Source organism: Eleginops maclovinus, chromosome 24 (assembly GCF_036324505.1).
Source record: "Eleginops maclovinus isolate JMC-PN-2008 ecotype Puerto Natales chromosome 24, JC_Emac_rtc_rv5, whole genome shotgun sequence".
Lineage (NCBI taxonomy): Eukaryota > Metazoa > Chordata > Actinopteri > Perciformes > Eleginopidae > Eleginops > Eleginops maclovinus.
In genome coordinates, this window is record NC_086372.1 from 3,823,914 (window position 1) to 3,829,725 (window position 5,812).

The window sequence follows — 5,812 nt, forward strand, 5'->3', positions numbered from 1 at the left end:
CCTGCCTTCCTACTGTGTTTGCCTGCCAGCCTGTCTGCCTGCCTGCCTGCCTGCTGTGATGGTGCCTGCCTGTCCTTGTCTGCCTGCCTTCCTAATGGTGTCTGCCTCACCTTCTCTGCCTGCCTTCCTACTCTGCCTCACTGATCTACCTCTGACCTATTGTAACTATCTGCCTTGTTCGGTATTCGAACCCCGTACACTAAGTGGTGGATCTGACTCGACACGGGCGCCTACGTGCCGCGAACAAACCCCTGAGGCCACATACATGTACATGAAGCTCTGTTCTCCGGGCACATTTAGCTTCTCCACTGAGTAAAGCACTTTAAAAATCACTACAGCTCACAAAGGATTTGAACACTCAACCTCAGGTCTACTGACCTGTCACTTAACCCTCTGAGCTGTTTGTCCTGAGAGACAGAACCTTCATTTGGTAAATTCATTCTCCACTTTGGGTGTTAGACTTGAAAATGCCTGGATGTCCCGGGATTCGAACCTAAGACTTCAGCTCACCAGAGAAGTGTTGTATCACAGCGAGCTATTTCACTTGAGGCAGTTATCAGTTGTTTGGTAGGATTTGTCACAAAGAAAATGTAAAATAGGAAATAGAACAAGTCATAGTTTAGTCCATCCAATAAAACTGTCAGTGAAGTATTTCATTAAACTGTGGCCTCCAACTTTGCGTGCACACCTATGCCATACAACCCTTATAAAGCTACATTATAGTTTGATAAAAGGTACTTGACTTCTTTCTTAAAAGTCACTGTAATGCTCAATTCTCAAACCAAGAACCTTCTGGTCTACCAACCAGTGTTCCATCTCCATGAGCTATGGGTCCAGATGACAGCTCTCTGCTTTTACTTGTATTTGACTCCTTCCTTTAGAGGCAGACACCTTAAAAGTCACTGGAACGCAGAAGGTTTGAACCTACAACCTCCGAACATCAAGGCAGCTTCTTATCACCGTGAGTCATTTGACCTGACAGGCTTGGATTTTCCTTTGCATATTTGACATTTTCATCTCAGGGTTGGACCTCAAAAGACACAGTCCAAGGTCTTCCTGGTGAATGAGACTTCATGGTCGGACTTGAACCAGTGACCTTCCGGTTCCCAATCAAAGTCCCTACAAAAAGTCCGAGCTAATGATATAATATATAAAATCATAAAAAGTGTTAATAAAATAAACTTTTATTTTTTAACAGTTTTATTTTTTTAAAGGTGATATTGACTTATTATGGTAAATAAAACTTAAACCTATCACTCTTTGTATTACCCGGTGGCTCACCTGGTAGAGCAGGTGCACAGTGAGCCAAAAGAAGAATCCTAGATGCCAGGGTTCAAATCCCCCCTGCGGCTGCACTGCTGCTTTCAGGAACCAAAAAAATTACAAAAAAACAAAACTATTCTTCCTTATCCTGACCCTCTACTTTACAGCCTATGTTAATCTATCTGAGTCCTGCCTCTGCCTGCCTCTGCCTGCCTCTGCCTGCCTCTGCCTGCCTCTGCCTGCCTCTGCCTGCCTCTGCCTGCCTCTGCCTGCCTCTGCCTGCCTCTGCCTGCCTCTGCCTGCCTCTGCCTGCCTCTGCCTGCCTCTGCCTGCCTCTGCCTGCCTCTGCCTGCCTCTGCCTGCCTCTGCCTGCCTCTGCCTGCCTCTGCCTGCCTCTGCCTGCCTCTGCCTGCCTCTGCCTGCCTCTGCCTGCCTCTGCCTCTCCTGGACTGCCTTCATACTCTGCCTCACTGATCTACCTCCGACCTATTGTAACTATCTGCCTTGTTCGCTATTCGAACCCCGTACACTTAAGTGGTGGATCTGAACTCGACACGGGCGCCTACGTGCCGCGAACAAACCCCTGAGGCCACATACATGTACATGAAGCTCTGCTCTCCGGGCACATTTAGCTTCTCCACTGAGTAAAGCACTTTAAAAATCACTACAGCTCACAAAGGATTTGAACACACAACCTCAGGTCTACTGACCTGTCACTTATCCTCTGAGCTATTTGTCCTGAGAGACAGAACCTTCATTTGGTAAATTCATTCTCCACTTTGGGTGTTAGACTTGAAAATGCCTGGATGTCCCGGGATTCGAACCTAAGACTTCAGCTCACCAGAGAAGTGTTGTATCACAGCGAGCTATTTCTCTTGAGGCAGTTATCAGTTGTTTGCTAGGATTTGTCACAAAGAAAATGTAAAATAGGAAATAGAACAAGTCATAGTTTAGTCCATCCAATAAAACTGTCAGTGAAGTATTTCAGTAAACTGTGCCTCCAACATTTGTAAATGAGAAACTCTTCTCTGTTCTTTCTTCCATCATTGTGGATGTTCTACCTGAACATCTGTTCAAATATAGAGGATCGAACCCAGAACCTCCAGTCTTCAAGGCAGCGTTTTATCCCAGTGAGCCATATGACTTCAATGAAGTCTGTTTCATTTGGTAATGTTATTTTACATTTTGGATTTCGAACATCCAAAACATTTGCACCTTATGGGGATCGAACCTGAAACCTCAGTTCTTCAGAACAAAAGTGCATCTCACTGAGCCGTTTGACCTGAGAGTTTGGCATGGTGTTCAGTAGCCTATCATACAAAGTATATCTCAAATAGTCATAGTGTAGTCTGTCTGAGAAAGCAGTAATAGTTTAGTATGTCAAACAATTGAGGCACAAACACATGTGAATGAAACTCTCTTCTCTTTCTTATTTCAGTTCATCATGTGTGATGTTTTAGCTGAAAAATCAGTGCAAATAATAAGGATTGAACCCAGAACCTCCAGTCTTTAAGGCAGTGTTTTATCTCAGTGAGCCATTTGACTTGTGCAAATTCTGTTTGGTTTGGTGATCTTATTATGTACTTTGGGTGTTGGACCTGGACTGAAATCACTGCACCTCATGCGGATTGAACCTAAGACTTCAGTTCCTCAGAGGAGTGTTGTATCACTCTGAGATATTTGATCTGAGGATGATTTTGTCTCACAACCTGAGCGTGTTTGACTCATTTGTTATTGGTGTTGGACTTTAAAAACCTCAGCTCTACTGAGCTTCCTCACATCTCTCTGAGCTGTATGACAGGTCACAGAAACGTCTAAATATGAAAACCTTTCAAAGTAATTCTCTTTGGTGTTTGACACACATCTTCAGCCCACAAAGCCTCCACTCTGAGCTATATGACCGAACACGGTTGATTGTTGTCAGGTACATATTTGAACTTCTTCTGTGGGGAATTTGACTTAAAGTTACTGCAATGGATAAGAATCAAACTCACAACTTCTTATCAGTGTCGTATCCCTGTGAGCTATATGGAGAACACACTGGTCTTTGTTTGGTTGAGAATGTTGCAATAGTTATCATAGTCTTCGTTAATGGTCTTATTCTTAATTAGTTCTATGCATATTTATTCTAAACATTTCTTTATATTACATGTATGATGATTTTTATAATAGCATAATAATTGATAAACCTTTTTTTACAATTTAATTCAATTGACTGATTGGACTAAAGGGGTAACACTGAACTGACATTATCAACAGACTAGTTCTGTTTTATTTGTAAGTTTGTTGACATACTATACAATGCCGGGTTTTCTTGCATATTTTTGTCATAGTATACAGGGCCGGGTTAGGGCAATTCTTCTGAGGTTTATTAGTCATTAAACACCTCCCTCTACTCATATATACAATACAATATTAGCTACATGCTATCTGAGGCTAAAACCAACATCGGGTTACAAAATAAACACTTTCAAAGTTAAATGTTTTTCAGAATAAGACAGTATTCTAGTTACACATAATGTTGATTATTATTTCTTACAAAGACCAAGAGTCGGTCTTAAATGGACCCGGAAGCGTTGTTGTTTAAGTTTAACAGTATTTATTAATGCAATAGAATGATAGGTCTACAAAGGAAACACAGCTGCGGTCCCCCACGCTACTAATCCACAGTCCACATTGAAGCAGTCAGCTGTCTCTTAGCAGCACGGAGAAAAGGCCCCGCTCTTGTGTTCACATCAGGCATTTTCACTCTCTGGCTCTTCCGGTCTCCTCTTCTCCCATTGGTTGGCGGCGGGGGCCGGATCCTATTGGGCCCTTGTCGTCACCCAGTCTTCGTTTTTATGATAAATATTATACAGTTCTTCTCAGGATTATTGGTTATTAAACACAAACCAATATGAGTAATTCAGTGTTGCGTGAGAGTTGAAGACTGTGTGTTTAGTACGTGACTCCACATGCGAATGACTTTTACTCACATCCTCGATATACCATTAGCTACATGCTACTTGAGGCCGCTTGTCACATGGGGTTCTCCGGACTCTCCTATTGGCTGACGTCGTCGGGGGCGGGTCCCCCCCTATGACGTCACAGTCGCCATCTTGTTAGCAATGTCTTGAAGCTCTCACCTACGATATTCTATTATGCAACCCTTCTGAGGTTTATCAGTTACTAAACATGCAATAGTATCATTGCAGCATCAATGAGTGAGAGGTAGAGGCGGTGTGTTTAGTATGTAACTCCACTTGTCCTTCTCCCTCTGCTCATATATACAATACAATATTAGCTACATGCTATCTGAGGCTAAAAACAACATCCGGTAATACTACCAGAATTGGACATATATGCTCCGTCATGAAACAGTGAATTATCTTTTAATGTTCCGTTTCAATATATTGATTATTTCTTACAATATCAATATAAGTGTCTTGGACATATGTTTACATAAATGATGACCAAACCGTTTGAGACCCACTGAGATAACTTAGACTAAAGTTAACTCTAAACTCTGGGAGAGTCCTTTACCTCACTGAGCTGTAGTTATCTGAGCCTCTCAGTCTGACAGGAGAGGACTCTCCTCGACCTTGTTCTAGAAACAGATCCTTATATCCGTTAGCGCAGCTAGCTCCAGATGCTAACAACAACAATTCAATTCATCCATGAGGTATGACGCTCTGCTGTCCAACCTACTAGCCTCACAAATACGCCCGTTCATTCTCACCCCCCTCCTGTTTCGGCGACATACACACACACATAGCCATGTATACCGCATCATGAATCCATCTATGGACGCTGTTGTTAATCTCCTTTGAAGGCGCGTGCGCGCCATCTCTGGTGGTGGCTATCTATCAGGGGGGTGGGTTGGAGTAGTACTGGAAGACGGGTACGGTTTTTACAACATACTGGTCCGCTAAAGCCATCCGCGAGACGCCACTGCAGTGCGCGGGAGGGGAGCAGCGGGAGCCCCATCACATCTCTCTCTCACGCAGGGGGACGGCACACACCTCACCGCACAACCCCTCACACACCCACTTGACACAAGTCAGATGGACAACAACACTTGTTGCAAAAAGTACTCTATTTAACTTCACTTGCTAACAGCCTGCAACATTGTGCTATCCCGTCAGCGTTGGGTGTTCATAACTCGCAGGTTAGGAACAGTGCCTGTTGTGGGTTAGTCATGCAATATCATCTGTCGAGCACACGGCGCGAGACATCGCCAGACCGACAAGCAGAGCGAGCGCAACGAGCATAACCACAGTGCGATTCCCCGATGCGATAAGAGTGGGGAGAATGCTGAGTCCTTCTCGTACGAGATCCTAAGAGTGAATGGATGGATTTAGAGTCATATTAAGTCATAGTTTAGATCGTGTGACAAATATAATATTGTAGTTTATCATAAAAAATCATGTTGATGTGTCCTGAGAAAAGATATGTTTCATTATAGATGGATAGAAGTACTTTATTGATCCCAATTTGGGAAATGTTTTCGTTGCAGCAGCATAAAAATCACATTCTTAATATTTGTTGTAATTACAATAAGATAAAATAG